The sequence below is a fragment of the Lepidochelys olivacea genome, assembly GCF_965140295.1.
Source record: "Lepidochelys olivacea isolate rLepOli2 genome assembly, chromosome: 13".
Taxonomy (NCBI): domain Eukaryota; kingdom Metazoa; phylum Chordata; order Testudines; family Cheloniidae; genus Lepidochelys; species Lepidochelys olivacea.
In genome coordinates, this window is record NC_140423.1 from 33,119,974 (window position 1) to 33,136,149 (window position 16,176).

Consider the following 16,176-nt stretch of genomic DNA (forward strand, 5'->3'; position numbering starts at 1 on the left):
CAGCTGGCCATGACCTTGGGATGGTTTCACCTTCCTCTTCAGCGTGGGGGGTGGGCCACTCAGCAAGACGAGCTGGGTGTATCTCTCATAATCGTTTCTCTGCATTGTGGGGGCCTCAGGCACTGGTGCACCCTAGTTCCTCCTATTCTCTGCCTGGGGCAAGCAATAGCCTAGTCTCCTGTGGGCTGTGATACGCTGGTAGGTGGGTCAGTGTGCAGATGCTGGGTGTCAGGAATATACAGAGGGTCAGACTAGATAACCAGGTGGTCTCTTCTGGCCTTCAGTTCTATGGCTCCATACCATTGCCCTCCTGAGCCAGGAATAGAACCCAGGAGTCCAGGCTCCCAATTGTTTGTGCCCTAAACCACTTGCCCCCTGCCCTCTCAGGCCCTAGACTGACACACGTTCAATTCCAATGGCTAGTTTACATGGTGGAGACAGGTACTGTGTTTTCAGATTCTAACCTCTTCACCTCTTCGGTGCAGGTTAGTGCTTCCAACAAGCATCCCCCAGTCCTCCCAGTAATGACCCAGTAAAACCAGGGATGACCATACCTTCAGCAGGTATCAGCAACCTTTCAGAAGTGGTGGGCCAAGTCTTCATTTATTCACTGTAATTTAAGGTTTCATGTGCCAGTAATACATTTTAACGTTTTTAGAAGGTCTCTCTCTTTAAGTCTGTATTATAGAACTAAACTATTGTTGTATGTAAAGTCAATGAGGTTTTTAAATTGTTTAAGAAGCTTCATTTAAAATCAAATGAAAATGCAGATCTTATCAGTTTAGTGTGATCCTTGCCCTTACTTTTCCTTGCTGAGTTTTCCAATGTCTGGCACGTATTTGCATACTGCACACAGGCTTCTGAGTGATCTGTTGTTAACCGAGAGGGATAGAGGACAGATTTCATGTGTGAAAATACCTGTCCACACAGGTATGTGGATCCAAATGCTGAAAGTATTGCAAACGCAATTTTCTTCAAACAGTTTAATTTCACTGTCAGGGACGTCCAGCAGGTCAGAATAGAGGCCCCATGATCTCTCTCGGTAGCTTCAAGTGCGCTCTGCAGCTCTCCAAACTTTGATGCCCACAATTCTGAGCTTTTTAACTGAATGAGCTGCATCTCGAAATCTTCAGCACCCATTCACTGAAATACAGACAAATCCAAGACACTTTCGTTGAACTTTTCAGGTTTAATTAGAAAAGAAAGCATTGGGCCAAATCGCTGGAAATCTTGAAATCTGTCAGAAAATCCTGATTCCAGTTCTTGCATGTACGTTCCAATCTCATCAACACTGACAGTGCAATGTGTCGATATCTCTTGTATGTGTTGGAAGTAGTGCAAAATCGAAGTTCGAATATCCTGAGAAAAAAACGCTAGCTCTACAACAAATGTCTTCCAGGCTTCATAAAGATCCAGAGCCATTTGCCCAGCACCCTGGAGACAGAGGTTGAATTCATTTAGGTGAGCGGTGATGTCATTTAGAACCATAAGCTTACACAGCCATTTGCCATTATCCAGTTCGGGGTGGATCCAGTTCAGACAAAAAGGCCTCGATTGCATTAAAGCAGTTTACAAAGCTCACCAAAACCTTGCCACAACTTAGACACCGAATGTTACTATGAAGTGGAATGTCATTATAAGCACTGTCCATCTCTTCTGGCAGTGCTTGAAACTGTCTGTGAGTCAAAGTAGATCGAGCAACAAGGAAATTCTCAATTTGCATCACTGCATTCATCACATTCTTAAGCTCTGAATTAGAAATTTTAGCATACAGGGTTTCTTCATGGATGATACAGTCAAATTTGACTGTCAGGCAGCCAATTTGATCTTCAAATAACTTTACAACTCCCTTCTGTTTTCCGACCATGGCAGGAGCACCATCTGTTGTCACACAAAATATTTTTCTGATGTTAACTCCTTGTTCTTTAAAATGGTTTACAAAACTTTCCACTATATCTTCCCCCTTTGTTGTGCCATGCAGTGGTTTTAGGCAACAAAGTTCCCCTGGGATTTCATCAGAAGCACAATGTCTTGCAACAACTGCCAAACGTGGAACTTCATTTATATCCACGCTCTCATCAACTGCAATGCTAAACACTGCTGTGTCTTTTAATGCAGTCGTCTGCTTTTTGTAATGTTTTCTGCCATCTCGCTTATGCGTCTCTCAACTGTTCTGGCAGAGACAGGCAGTTCTTTTATTCTAGATACGCACGTATCTTTATTTGGAAAATCATTGAACAAAACCTCCGAACTGCTGAGAAAAACTTCTTTTATATATTCCCCATCTGTAAACAGCTTTCCTTTGTTTGCAGTGCACTGTGCAATCTTGTAACTTCCTTCTGTAGGTTGACTTTTACTTACACTTTAGCATTTAAAAACACTGTTTTGCTTCTCCTATCCTGCTACTGCCTTTTTGATCGATTCTGCATTGTCTGCTTCATCAAGAAAGGTTTTCTTGTGCTTCGTTTCAAAATGTTGTTGAACACTTGATGTGCGACAAACAACACTTTCACAAAGGAAAGCACAAAGAGCAAGGCCCTTCTTTTGAATAAATCCAAATGTGTCTGTCCAAGAAGGTTGAAATGAATGGACATCTAACTTTGCTTTCTTAGGAGCTGGCATTTTGTCAAATGTACCCCTCAATTCACAGTGAGAAAAAAAATTGCAACAGACGGCATGCACACCATCAAACGCAGTGTGCTGTTCCACGTGGCGTGGTATAAGCAGCAAATCAGAACTTAAAAATATCCCAGTGGCACTGGAACAATTTTTAAGGTGCGGGTACTGAGCTGAGCCCGCTCTTGCCCCTGTCTGCACCCCTCACTGCCCTAGGCTGATGCCAGTGGGCCAAAGCTGGGAGCGGCTGCAGAGCGCCAGGCCAAGGCCAGGAATAGAGCCCTGGGCCAGCGGCTGGGACCCCAGGCCAGCAGTGGGCTGAGTAGGGCCGGTGGATGGAACCCCAGCTGGCAGGGGCCAGTGGCTGGTACCCCAGGCCGGCAGCGGGCTGAGTGGGGCCGGCGGCCAGGACCCTGTCTGTCAAGGGGCTGGCGGCCAGAACCCCAGAGTGGCAACGGTGGTGGCCAGGCGGATGGGACCCCAAGCAGAGTGCCAGTGAAAATCAGCTCACATGCTGCCTTCATCACATGTGCCATAGGTTGCTGACCCCTGCTTTACAGCCTTACCCATTTCAACCTGACCCAGTATCACTCACTGTGAATTTAAACCGATATAGCTAAATGAATGTAAAATGTGTTGTGGATATTCTTACTTCAGTTTAAACCTGATTATTCTGGGTTAGTTTAAATCAATTAGGAATAGGTTTTAGTTAACCTGAAATCATCTTCTCTGAGACCAAAGTAAGTGTGTCCACACGCTGTTTTAATTATACCCGTTTAAAGGCCAATTCAAGTTATACCAGTTGCTTAGGCCTAAATTGTTAAGAGAGCCCAGTAAACATTCTTATACTGTCCAATAGTTCTTCAGCAAAAAGTAGATTTACATTTTAGACTAACAGGCAGACTGCTAGATAATTTTTAAAAAGTAATTGTGAGGATAGATAGATACAGAGATAGATATGTCCAATCCTTAATGTGTAATGAAAGAAGTACTGGGGCTCAAGCAATTCTTTTAATTTCATAACTGATGCAGCAAGCCCAGAGGTACTGGGGCAATGAACCGCCAAGCCCAGAGGTGCCGGGGCTCAGCCCTGGCAATCTCTGGCACAAATGAAGCACTGGATACATCTATGTTTAATAGAAGGAAAAAATGCTTTAAACCATTGTGGGTGGACATTTTTTTCTCTTTCATAAAGAAGCAACAAAAGAAAAAAATCCATTACCATTCCTCTGTAGATCAACTTTCTAAAGAGATTCTGATCTGTTGTATATTCTCTGTACTCCAATGATCAGAGCAGATAATTCTCTGGGTTTGTCTGGATCCCAGAATTTATGTGGGACTATTACAATGAAATCTAGAAATACATAGAAAATATATCTTTTGATTTAACATTTCCTATCTCACTTTGAATCTTACAAATCTAATCTATGTATTAATAAAATATATATTTACTACTTTCATATTTGACTTTAACATGGATATTAGCACAATATACTGTTCTTAACCCAATATTTAACTGATTCTTGAAATTTTTCAGATATAGAATTATTAGCTCAATATTTGAATCGCAAAATCTAAAAATATATGTAGCTGTTAACTGAATATTTTAATCAAATCTAGAAAATTATGTACATATTAGTTTAATATTTTAACCAAGTCCGGGAGTTACAATGTATCATTATTAAGTTAGTATTTTAATCAAATCTGTAAAATAGTACAAAATGTACTTATTAATTTAAGATTTTAATCAAACATGGACAAACGTAATATATCATTCATAATTTACTATGTTAATGAAAAATAAGAATCTATGAATATTAATTATTGTAAACATAATAGGAATTCATTTCCTATGTAATTACCAATGTAATATTTTAACAAATCTGGAAATCATCACAATATATACTTATTAATTTAAGGTTTTAATAAAATCTAGGAATTAACAGGATAAGTAAATATTAATTTAACATGTGAAGTGAATCTAGAAAGCCATACATATGTATGTCATGTTAATAACTAACTCAGTAATATTAATAAGTGAATATTTTCATTGGATGTAGGAATGAACAAAATATCTAATTCTTAATTTATTTCAAAACTTAAATAAAGATAATATCTAATTATTATTTATTATTTTAATTGAAGGTAGTAATGGATAGCATATATAGTTATTGATTTATTTTAATTAAATATAGGAATTGATATCTTAGGTAGTTATTTGTTTTTTTTATCAAAATTGTATTATAGGTATTAATTTTACATGTTAATCAAATTTAGGAATTTATATAGCATGCAATGATTAATTTTACATTCTGAGTCTCAAATTTAATATAAACTGTAACTCAATCGACCATTTTGATCTTATTTGGAAAATATCTTGTGTAAACTGGTTGGGGCCGGGGCTGTCTTTTTCTTCGGTGTTTGTGCAGCACTTTGCACAATGAGGTCCTGGTCTGCGACTGGTCTGCGACTGGGCGTGGCTGGGTCATTGCACATATTGAATCTATTTCCCCCATGTTAAGTATCCTCACACCTTCTTCTCAACTGTCTGAATGGGCCATCTTGATTATCACTACAAAAGTTTTTTTTTTCTCCTGCTGATAATAGCGCTTCTTAATTAATTAGCCTCTTACAATTGGTATGGCTACTTCCACCTTCTCTGTATGTATATATATATATATATATATATATATATATATATATATATATACATCTTCTTACTATATGTTCCATTCTATGCATGCGATGAAGTGAGCTGTTGCCCATGAAAGCTTATGCTCTAATAAATTTGTTAGTCTCTACGGTGCCACAAGTCCTCCTGTTCTTTTCTCGGATACAGACTAACACGGCTGCTACTCTGAAAACTCATCTGTGACTGTGATTCCTAGGGGTTACCTCAATTATTAATAAATAATACAATAATCAATAAATAGTATAATTATCAATTGACTCTACAAATTCATTCATACATGTACTGATTGTTTGTAGAGTTTAATCTTATTGCTATATTAATATAGATTTTTCTATATTAGATCTAGCTTTTCCTTTTTCAGAGCCGTTAGGCCAATCCATGACTGATGTTATCCTTAGATCAGTCCAAACTCAAGGCAAGGAATTTTTAAAAAACCCTCTTGATTCAGCTCTGTATCACTCATTAGTTAGACAAGAGGAAAGGTTTGGGGTAACATTTTCCAATGTGGTTTAGGAGTCTCATCTCGTTTCCAAAATGCCTAAAGATGCAGTCCTAGCCCAGTCAATTTCACTTTAGCCTTGAAGTTTGGGGAGGAGAAAACATTATATCAGCTCCCCCAGCTTCTCTGAGCATCATCTGCTATTTTGACCAGAACTGATGGGGTTTGTGATCCTAGACTGGTCCAAAGGAGCTGATCCAGCTATGGAAGGAGAAGCAAGAGTTCATTGTCCAAGCAGGATAGCTGGCCAAATGGCTCAATGCAGGATCTTTATCCAGTGCTGAGGGTTTCCAAAGGAAGAATAAACCCAGCCTGAGTGTCAGATACCAGGTAGTGTTTGATATATGATATGTATGAGAAAGAGAGACTGAGAGTGACTCTGTGTGTGTGTGCACATGTTCTTTACTACTCTAAAGACACTTCCCCACCCAGATCTCTGGGTAGAACCATGGCGTCCTGTTGATCGTTTCCGTTTACCTCCAAGGTCCCCTGATGAATCCAGCCAACAGCACCATCCTGGTGACCCAGTTCATCTTGCTAGGTTTCCCCTCCTTCGGCCTGCTGAGCCACACCTTCCTCTGTGCCCTTCTCTCCTCCGCCTATGCCAGGACGCTGGTAGGGAACCTGTGCATTGTGTGGGCTGTGCTGCGGGACCCCCACCTCCAATGCCTGCCCATGTACATCCTGTTGGAGAACTTTGCCTGGCCAAAGATCTGCTACATCACATCCACGGTGCCACGGATGCTCTCTGACCTGGTGTCCCCCGCTGTCCCCATCTCCTGATTTGTGCAGTTCTACTTCTTCTTTTCCATGGGGGCTGCTGAATGCCTCTTACTCTCATCCACGGCCTTGGATAGGTACCTAGCCATCTGCCACCCCCTGCGCTCTACTGTCCTTATGTCCTTCTGGCTCTGCTGGGCCTTGGTGGCCTCCTGCTGATTCATAGGCTTCCTGTGGTTCTTGATGCCCACCATCCTCATCTCCCAGCTCTCCTTCTGCGGCCCCAACACCCTGGATCATTTTTTCTGTGACCTGGGCCCATTGCTGGCTGCCTCCTGCACCCCAGCTCCCCAGACTGAATAGACCTTCTTCACCCAGACCTCCCTCATGATCTTCACCAGTGTCCTCCTCATCTTGGCCTCCTATGGGCTAGTCCTCAGAACAGTTTTGATGCTGCCTTCAGGGGCCAGGCAGCACAAGGTCTTCTCCACCTGCAGCTCACACCTGGCCATTGTGGGCCTGTTCTACGGCTCCATCATGGTCACCTATGTCAACCCGTTGTGAAAGTTGTGATGGGAAGGTTGTGATGCTCTTCTACACTGTGGGGACCCCACTGCTCAACCCGCTGATCTGCAGCCTGAGAAACAAGTAGATGAAGAAGGCTCTGAGGAGGATCCTGCTGGGGGAGCAGCAGGGTGTTCTGCTGTTGTCCCAGCCTGCAAGGACTGGCCAGTCAGGGGGTGGGCAATGGGTTATGGGGCCCTTCCCCTCTAGGGCATGCTGGCTGTAATCCTGCAGGGAGAACACAGAGAGCATTTTGCATGTTCTATAGGGGTCACTCGTAATATAAACATTTATTGATGATACAACCAGCGCATGGGGGGCTGGCGGGAGGTGTGGGGGTGTATGTGTCCTTGCTGGAGGAAAGGAACCCTGCTCAATGTGTGGTTACAGAGGGCAGGAGAGCAAACTGAGTGTGTATGCTGGGAGGCTCACTCGCATTTCGATCGTTACCTGGATAAATGTGTGTTCACACTTAGAGCCAGATGGAAAAGTTCTGCTCTCCTTGAAACTCCAGTGATGTCCATAGATGGACACTTGTGCAGCTGGGACCAAAATCATGGCGACATTATATTTGTGTGTAATGAATCACGTCCCACTCCAACAGGCAAGGATAGAACCCAGGAGTCCTAGCACCATATTCTAACTCACTCAATCCCGTTCACTTCCCAGAGCCAGGGATAGAACCTAGAAATCCAATTTCCCCCAATCCAACTCACAAGACCCCACTCCTCTCCCATAGCAAGGGACAGAAATGAGGAGGTCTCTAACCGTCTGAAACCACCTCTAAATAGGAGCTGTCAGAGTAAACAATTAGTTTTATGGAAGAGGTGTATTCTATTTTTATTTTGTGGGGTGGTGTTTTCTTCCTCTGAAACATCAGGGATGGACACTGCTGGAGATGGGACACCGGACAGGGTGGGCCAGGACTCTGAAATGCCACAAAGCATTCTGTCTTGGGTGCTCAGCTGGCTGGTTCTTGCTCACATGCTCAGGGTCTAACTGGTCACCATATGTGGGGTGGGAAGGAATTCTGCCCCCCTCCACCTGGTTCAGATTGGCAGTGACTTGGGGGTTTTGCATCTTCCTCTGCAGCATGGGGTGCAGCTCACTCACCAGGGTTATCTGGGTGTATCTCACTTGGTGCACATCGGCCCCTGCTGTTCTCTGCCTGTGGCACATAATAGTTTGGTCTCCTGTGAGCTGTCCTACTTTGGACTAATTCAGTTGGCGGGTCGTGTTGGTGGCCTGTGATCGACAGAAGGTGAGACTAGGTGATCTGGTGGTTCCCTCTGGCCTTAAACTCTGACCCATGAGTCCAGACTCCCAAGCCCTGCTCTAACCCCCTGGATCCCACTTTCCTACTCCCATGGTGCAAGTAGATTTTAACTGTTACTGGTACAGCAACTCATAGGAGGGACACAAAGGGGGGCACCAGCTAAAGGGGGCATGTGACCTCCTCATGTGACCCCTCCACGTGACCCCCCCCACGTGATTCTGGCCCGTCCCCGAAACAGTGACCCCGAGCTCTCTCTGTCCTCTCCCCATCCCATGTTACCCGGAGGGACGGGGGCTCTGTCCTCCCACTGCGCCCCCGCCCCCCTGGCAAGTTCTTCCTGGCAGCCAGGCCCTGGAGTCACTCCCGGATGCTGCCTGCTGCAGCACAGCAGCTGCCTGGGAGAGTGCCTTGAGCCTTGGGAGGGTCACTTGGCCTTTTGTGCCCCTCCTACAAGTCACCCTGCGTGGATACAAATTTATACTGCGGATGCGGATATCCGTAGATAGAAATCGGTATCTGCTGAACCGTAGGTCTCTCCCAGGAACTGTGGCGGCAAAAGGAGCAGAATATGGGGCTGGCAGCTCCTCCAGTGCAGCTGTACTGCCCCCAGCCCTGTCCTCCGGCTGGGTTGTACAGACCACAGACAGGAGACACAGCTGCGTGGAAGGGCTGTGGGTGGTACAGCCGTGCCGGAGGAGCTGCCAGTGGGCTGCCCCACGTTCTGCTCCTTTCGCCGCTGCGGTTCCTGGGAGTGCCATGGTGTTCAGTGGATATCGAATGTGTCTTTCCAGTATGGCATACCGGCAAAAAAGTCCTAATCGTCCTGCGTACCTAACCATACTGGCTTACTTGCCTCACTGCCTACTCCCCTCCCAAACCAATAGGTAAACCCCAGAAGTGCTGACTACCCTTCCTCCCCTGTCCCAGCTGTGACCCACTAGAACCCACTGTCCTCCCAAAGCTAGGGATAGATCCCAGGAATGCTGACAACCCATCCCTCCCCTCTAGCCTACTAGACCCCACTGCTTTCTGAGAGCTGAAGAAAAAGAACTTTCCAGTTTAAAACTGGACAAGGGTTTTCCCCTTGAGGGCCCTTCTCAAAGGCATTCTGAAAGTCCAATATACTATATCGACTGGATCACCCTTGTCCACATATGTATTGACTCCCTCAAAGAATTGTAATAGATTGGTGAGGCATGATTTCCCTTTACAAAAGTCGTGTTGACTCTACCCCAACAAATCATGTTCTATCCATGTGTTTAATAATTCTGTTCTTTACTATGGTTTCAGTCAATTTGCTTGGTACAGAAGTTAGGCTTATCTGCCTGTAATTGCCAGGATCACCTCTATGGCCTCTTTTTAAAAATAGACATTACCCCTCCAGTCATCTGGTCCAGAGGCTGATTTAAGTGATAAATTACATACCATAGTTAGTAGTTCTCCGATTTCATATTTGAGTTCCTTCTGAACTCTTGGATGAATACCATCTGGTTCTGGTGACTTATTACCGTTTCATTTCAATTTGTTCCAAAATGTCCTTGATTGACACCTCAGTCTGTGACTGTTCTTCTGATTTGTCTCCTAAAAAGAATAGCTCGGGTGTGTGTAACTCCCTCGCTTCCTCTGCAGTGATGATCGATGCAAAGAACTCATTTAACTTCTTCGCAACCACCTTGTCTTCCTTGAGTGCTCCGGTAGCACCTTTATCATCCAGTGGCAGATGTACTTCAAAACAAAGAGGTATTTTGTGTGTGTGTCCTTAGATAGTTACCCTTCAAATTCTTTCTTGTTATACTTCCTTGTTATACTTTTTACTCCTGGCTTGCCAGAATTTATGCTCCTTTCTATTTTCCTCACTAGGATTTGACTTCCAATTTTTACTCTAATCACCTCTTTTACTCTGCTGTTTAGCCATAGTAGTATTTTTTATCCTCTTGATTTATTTTTTTATTTGGGGGTATACATTTAGTTTGAACTTCTATTATGTTGTTTTTAAATAGTTTCCATGTATCTTGTAAGCATTTCACTCTTGTGACTGTCCCTTTTAATTTCCATTTAACTACTTTTCTCAGTTTTGGGTAGTTCCCCTTTCTGATGTTAAATGCTACTGTGGTGGGTTTCTTTTGCATCCTCCCCCCTTACAAGGATGTTACATTTATTTACATTATTGTTGCTATTACCGAGCGGTTCATCTATATTCTCCTTTTGCCCCAGATACTGTGTGCCACTTAGGAGTAAATAAAGAATTGCCTCTCCTCTTGTGGGTTTTACGACTAGCTACTTCAAGAAGCAGTCATTTTTCATGTCTAGAAATTTCCTCTTTGCATCCTGTCCTGAAGTGACAAGTACCCACTCAATATGGGGATAGTTGAAATCCACCATTATGATTGCAGTGATCACAGCTGTGACTTGTCAGTGCATATAGGCTCCTCCCTATGGCTCAGACTAGGTGCCAAACTCTCTTTGAGGTGCAAGGCTTAGGTCACATACCTCTCCTTGGAATTTCCTATTGGCTAGGTTCACTGGCTCCTTATTTAGTGTGCTAGCATCTTTGAATCCCATTCATGGGCACCCATTCCCTATGTTATTTCCAAAGGTGACTGTGACAATGTGACTCAGCAGGGAGGGGGGAGTGTTGACCTGGGAATGTGCCCTGGGGATGGGAGACCTGAGAGCCTGTCACCTGAGCCAGGAGGGGGAGGGGGAGGTAACACCTCTGCCCAGGAATGTGAACAGAGGCTGCAGCAGGGAACCTGCTGGGTGGGTTTAGTTTTCAGTTTGGGGCTGGGTGGAGGAACACAGGGAACCCCAGGGCTGGGGTCTAAGCTCCCTGCTCCCCCAGAAGGACGTGATTGAGGGGTCCTGGCTGTACCCACAAGCTCTGTTGTGGACTGTGTTCCTGTTGTCCAATAAACCTTCTGTTTTACTGGCTGGCTGAGAGTCTCAGTGGATCCCAGGAAGAGGGGTGCAGGGCCTGGACTCCCCCACACTCCGTGACAACTGGTGGCAGTGGTGGGATGTACTGCACCCCGTGAACGGCGCTTCCTGCAGTAAGTGACCGGGGAACAGTAAAACGAAGGGGAATTGACAGGGACCAGGCGTGCTGAAGATTCAGAGAGAGACGATTTCGGGGGGTGGTTAACCCCTGGGAATGTGTGACCAGAGAGAAGGACTTTTGCAGTAACAGGGTCCCCCGGGGGATTGCAGCGAGCGGTCCCAGGGGCGGAGGAGTCTGCAGCTCGACCCTGGCAAAGAGGTGGTGACCTCAAGAAGGACTGGCACACTAAGGGCTTTTCCTGGAAACCGTGGGAAGCTGCCCAGCCTGCGAGTGGCCAGCAGGGAGATGTACGCTAAACGCCTTAAGAGCGACCTGGTGGAGCTGTGCAGGCAGAGAGGGCTGCGCATCGGGAGGTCCACCAAGGAACAGCTGATTGCCCAGTTGGAGGAGAGGGATCGCTTGGATGATCCGATCCCTGTCCCTGAGGGAAGCCGCCCGGCAGACGCAGCATGGGCCCTGGGGCCTGACCGGGCTGGGAGGGGTCAGACTGCTGCCGAGGACATCCCGAGACCCTTCCTACCTATGTCTGGGGAAGGGGTTGGGGGAAGCCCAGTGAATACCGAGGGCACCCTGACCCCGGCACCCAGCAGGGGATCCTCCCGGCGGAGCTCCCCATCCCTGGAGCGGATGCGGCTGGAATGGGAGAGGGAGATGAAAATGAGGGAGCTGGAGGATCATGAGAAACAACGTCAACATGAGGAGAAACAACGTCAACATGAGCAGGAGGAGAAGGAGAAACAACGTCAACATGAGCAGGAGGAGAAGGAGAAACAAAGACAGCATGAACTGGAGCTGGCCAGGCTGAGGAGCAGTGGGGCGCCGGCTGCGGTGAGTGAGGGGGGACCCAGGACGGCAAGGAACTTTGATAAGTGCTTCCTGGCCCAGAGGAAGGAGGGGGAGGACATGGATAGCTTCCTGACGGCCTTTGAGAATGCCTGTGAGCTGCACAGGGTTGACCCTGCGGACAGGCTCCAGTTCCTCACCCCCTTACTGGACCCCAAAGCCGTGGAGGTGTACAGCCGGATGACAGGGCCGGAGGCAGGGGACTATGAACTGTTCAAACAGGCCCTGCTCCGTGAGTTTGGGCTGACCCCCGAGATGTACTGGAGAAGGTTCCGGAGTCAGCGTAAAACGCCTGAGGTCACCTACCTACAACTGGTCAACCGGATGCAGGGGTATGCCCGCAAGTGGACAGCTGGGGCCCGAGCTAAAGAGGACCTGCTTGACCTAATCGTACTGGAGCAACTGTATGATCAGTGCCCTTCCGACCTGAGGCTGTGGTTGGTGGACAAAAAGCTCGAGAACCCCCAGCACGCAGGGCAGCTGGCCGACGAGTTTGTGAACAGTCGGTCAGGGGGTAGCCGGGAGGAGTCCCAAAAGAACAGGCCCCCCCCGATGCAGAGAGAGAGTCACCAGGGGGCCTCCCAGCGGGGAAATAGGGACAACCCCCTCCCAAGGGGAACGCCTGGCGTCGGGCCCCTCCGACCTGCTCGAGGGGACCAACGTGACCTGAGCTGCTATCACTGTGGCCAGAGAGGCCACGTACGGTCCCAGTGCCCCGGGCTCAGGGACAGACTGAGCAGACCCAACCTACCCAGGGTTAACTGGGTAGGGACCCAGCTGGACGAGGGGCAGACGACCCAGAAAAGGGGGGCTGCCAGTTTACCACCTGCTCAGGAGGGAAGAGTACCCCAGGCCAACTCCGCCAGAGGGCTGGAGGCTCTGGACTCAGGGTGCTCGGTTTACAGGGTGGGCGCGGGGCTGTCCCTCCGGAGAGAGTGCCTTGTTCCCCTGGAGGTGGATGGGAGGAAGGTCAATGGATACTGGGATATGGGCGCGGAGGTGACGCTGGCCCGGCCTGAGGTGGTGGCCCCAGATCAGGTGGTGCCCAACACCTACCTGACCCTGACAGGGGTGGGCGGGACCCCATTTAAGGTGCCCGTGGCAAGGGTACACCTGAAATGGGGGGCCAAGGAGGGCCCCAAGGATGTGGGGGTACACCACCATTTGCCCACTGATGTTTTGATGGGGGGAGACCTAGAGGACTGGCCAAGCAAGCCCCAGACCGCCCTGGTTGTGACGCGTAGCCAGAGCCGGCGAGGGGCACTGCACCCTGACCTTGGGGAGGGTACCACACCGGAGGCGCAGGACCCTACCCTGGTGGGGAGGGAGCGCCGAGGGGCATGGCTCAGAGAGGCTGAGGCCTCAGACCTGGTCACTGAGGGGGAACCGGGCCCCGTCCCTGCCCCAGCCGCTGAGTTCCAGGCCGAGTTGAGGAAAGATCCCTCCTTGCGGAAGCTCAGGGATCTGGCTGACCTCAGTGTGGTACGGACTATGAGGAGAGGCTGCCAGGAGAGGTTCCTGTGGGAGAAGGGGTTCCTGTACCGAGAATGGGCTCCCCCAAGGGAAGTGGAGTCCTGTGGGATCAGGAGGCAGCTGGTGGTCCCCCAGAAGTATCGCCGCAAGCTGCTGTCCCTGGCCCATGACATCCCCCTCGCAGGGCACCAGGGAATCCGGTGCACCCGGCAGAGGTTGCTACAGAACTTTTACTGGCCCGGGGTCTTTACCACGGTCCGGCAGTATTGCCGATCCTGTGACCCCTGTCAGAGGGTGGGGAAGGCCCGGGACAAGGGGAAAGCAGCTTTGAGACCTTTGCCCATCATAGAGGAGCCTTTCCAGAAGGTGGCCATGGACATCGTGGGGCCTCTCAGCAGGACGACCCGGTCGGGGAAGAAATACATTCTGGTGGTGGTAGATTTTGCCACCCGCTACCCCGAGGCAGTGCCCTTAGCTTCCATTGAAGCAGACACCGTGGCCGATGCGCTCCTGACCATTTTCAGCCGAGTGGGGTTCCCCAAGGAAGTCTTGACAGACCAAGGCTCCAACTTCATGTCGGCTCTGCTCCGGTGCTTGTGGGAGAAATGTGGGGTCCGGCACGACTGGGCCTCAGCTTATCACCCCCAGTCCAACGCGCTGGTGGAGAGGTTTAACGGGACGCTAAAGATGATGCTGAGAACCTTTATGGACCAGCACCCGCAGGATTGGGACAAGTACTTACCTCACCTGCTGTTCGCGTACAGGGAGGTGCCCCAGGAGTCTACCGGATTTTCGCCTTTCGAACTGCTATATGGAAGGAGGGTGAGGGGCCCCCTGGACCTGATGAGAGACGAGTGGGAGGGGAAGGCCACTCCCGATGGAGAGTCAGTGGTGGAGTATGTCCTGATCTTCCGAGAGAGACTGGCTGAACTCATGGGCCCGGCCAGGGAGAATCTGGCCAGAGCCCAGAGGAAGCAGAAGGTCTGGTATGACCGCACGGCACGGGCCCGTGCCTACACCACCGGGGATCCGGTGATGGTTCTCATCCCAGTGAGAAAGAACAAACTACAGGCCGCCTGGGAGGGCCCTTTCAGGGTCGTCAAGCAGCTCAATGAGGTAAACTATGTGGTGGAGCTGTCGAACCGGGCGCACCACCGCCGGGTGTACCATGTGAATATGATGAAGCCATATTATGCCAGGGGGAATGTGGTGTTGGCTGTGTGTGGACAGTGGGAAGAGCAGGGAGATGACCCTTTAGTAGATCTATTCCCTGGGACCAGAGCTGGTTCCCCGCTGGAAACAATTCCCCTCTCGGATCAGCTAACCCCTGCCCAGCAAGCTGAGGTCAGGGAGGTGCTGCATCCATACCGACAGTTGTTTTCCAACCAGCCTGGACGCACTAATCTGACTGTCCAACGGGTGCAGACAGGGTCGCACCCGCCGATAAGATGCTCCCCCTTCTGAGTCACAGGGAAAACTGCTCAGGACCTGGAAAGAGAGGTCCGGGACATGCTGGCTTTGGGGGTGATCCAGCCATCTGCCAGCCCTTGGGCCTCGCCAGTGGTGCTGGTCCCCAAAAAGGATGGGTCGGTCCGGTTCTGTGTGGACTATCGGAAGCTCAATGCCATCACTGTATCTGATGCCTACCCCATGCCCAGGCCGGACGAGCTCCTAGACAAGCTGGGAGGAGCTCGGTACCTTACCACCATGGACCTTACAAAGGGCTACTGGCAAATGCCGCTGGATGCAGATGCCCGACTGAAATCGGCCTTTATCACCCCTCTGGGGCTCTATGAGTTCCTGACCCTGCCTTTTGGCCTCAAGGGAGCGCCGGCCACCTTCCAGCGCCTGGTGGACCAGCTACTGAGGGGGATGGAGAGTTTTGCCGTGGCGTATATTGATGACATCTGTGTCTTTAGCCAGACCTGGGAGGACCATGTGTCCCAGGTTAGACAAGTGCTGGACCGACTCCAGGGGGCTGGGCTGACTGTAAAAGCGGAGAAGTGCAAGGTGGGGATGGAGGAAGTATCTTACCTGGGCCATCGGGTGGGGAGCGGCCGCCTAAAGCCGGAACCAGCCAAGGTGGAGGTGATCAGAGACTGGCCCGCTCCCCACACCAAAAAGCAGGTCCAAGCCTTTATTGGGATGGCAGGATACTACCGAAGATTTGTGCCCCACTTTAGCACCATAGCCACCCCCATCACTGAGCTATGCAAGAAGGGGAAGCCAGACAAGGTGGTCTGGACCGAGCAGTGCCAGGTGGCTTTCCGGGCGCTGAAGGAGGCTCTGCTCAGTGGCCCAGTTCTGGCAAACCCAGACTTTGACAAGCCCTTTGTGGTGTTCACCGACGCCTCCGACACGGGACTGGGGGCGGTGTTAATGCAGGAGGATGAAAAGGGGGAGAGACACCCCATCGTGTACCTGAGCAAGAAGTT

The 16,176-nt window shown here is 49.0% G+C and overlaps 3 pseudogenes across 3 annotated transcripts in view; 1 reads left to right on the plus strand and 2 right to left on the minus strand.

The window, feature by feature from the left end:
* The window catches only part of LOC311529434 (olfactory receptor 5V1-like), a 504,463-nt pseudogene that overhangs the window by 325,052 nt on the left and 163,235 nt on the right, over positions 1-16,176 (minus strand). The gene's annotated exons all lie outside the window — the stretch shown is intronic.
* Positions 1-16,176, minus strand: part of LOC311529399 (olfactory receptor 10A7-like) — a 329,327-nt pseudogene that overhangs the window by 189,463 nt on the left and 123,688 nt on the right. The gene's annotated exons all lie outside the window — the stretch shown is intronic.
* Positions 6,300-7,317, plus strand: LOC311529402 (olfactory receptor 11H4-like; annotated as a pseudogene). The gene has a single exon. The product of its transcript is annotated as an olfactory receptor 11H4-like (transcript).